This window comes from Chrysochloris asiatica, unplaced genomic scaffold (genome assembly GCF_000296735.1).
Source record: "Chrysochloris asiatica unplaced genomic scaffold, ChrAsi1.0 scaffold00036, whole genome shotgun sequence".
Lineage (NCBI taxonomy): Eukaryota > Metazoa > Chordata > Mammalia > Afrosoricida > Chrysochloridae > Chrysochloris > Chrysochloris asiatica.
The window spans coordinates 17,727,655-17,729,190 of record NW_006408554.1 but is presented as its reverse complement, the minus strand read 5'-3'; positions in this window follow the sequence as shown (position 1 = coordinate 17,729,190).

Genomic DNA, 1,536 nt, shown 5'->3' with positions numbered 1-1,536 from the left:
CTTGGTAAACTGGAGGGTCAGAAAAACAGAAGAAGACTCCCAATGAGATGGATTGGTACAGTAGCAGAAGCAATGGGCTCAAGCTTAACAGTGGTAGTGAGGATGGCACAGGACTGGGCAGTGTTTCATTCAGTTGTACATAGAGTTGCTATAAGTTGGAACTGACATGATGATACCTATCAACAACTTTTTGAAAACACTGTAACAGGGCTAAGATATGTGTATAACTGATAGAACTTTTCTTCAGTTATTCACTAATTCTAGAGACATGTTTAAACGTTTTACTTGAAACAAATATGTGCTTGTTTGATCTGGAATCTTAGCAACAATACTTTTTCAATTTGTCTTCCTATTAGAGCAAACAGAGGGCAAAGTTATGAAAACTTTATTATCCTTAAACAAACATTTCATGGGAATGACTCAGCAGGTTTAGGGGGTTAGGACTAGACTTAGGGGACATATAGGCATAATATAGTTCACAAAGACAGTATTCTATATTATATTGTGATGAATAGCAACTGGTACCTTAAAAATTAGCAGGTTGTCAACAAAAATACAACTATTGGTCTCTCCCCATCTGCAGTAAAGAACAGTAAAGAAAAACAAAGACTCAGGGAAACAGTCTAAAGGCCAAGACAGGATGGAGAAAAATGTAGAACAAAATTCAAAGTAATGAAAAAGACCAGATTTTCTGTTGATAGAGACTGGTGGAACCTTGAGTCCATGCCCTCAGTAACCCTTCAAACCTGGAACGCATACCTGTGGATCAGCTTTCATTCAAACAACAGATAGTCCTTTAAGGTGAACAGTAACACTCATGTGTAACACTACTCAGAACAAGTAACCATATGAGACCAAAATGACTGCATTTGCCCCCAAACAAAGCCCAGAAAGCAGGAAGGAACAGAAAAGAATGACAAGTGGATTGAGAGAACCCAAGGAGGAAGAAGGAAGAGTGCTAATTACATTAAAGGAAAAGCAGGTTATGAAATGAAAGTGTAAAAATGATTGAATGGATAACTAATTTGCTCTGTAAACTTTCACACAAATTGCAATTAAAAAAAAAAAAAGAAATTTGAATGCATGCCCTAAAAATCTTCACCATTGGCCTTCTAATTAGTATCACTGTTGTATGAATAATTTGTTCTAGAAGAATCGGCACGAGACAGGTCCTATGAGATGGAGGCTAGAGATCGACCAAATGTCTGACTTTTCCAGTGTTCTATACCATTCCATAATGCCTAACATCAATCACTGCTCCTCTTCTCCCTCACGTCCCAGGGTTTGGCAATATGATGTAACATTTCACAGAACTCACAACTGTCAAAGAGATGACTCAATTTGTGGAGGCTGGCAAGTATATAATCCATGGTTAACAGGTAAATTTGGAGGATTCTCCTCACTCACATAGTCTCAGAGTCTGAGAACCCAAATTAGCAGGTCAAAAAGCAGGTTGTTAATGTACAAGGATTTTGGAGCTGGTGAATAAGGTCAGGTAACAGACCAGAGGAAGTCAGATGGAGAAGAGCCAGAGCC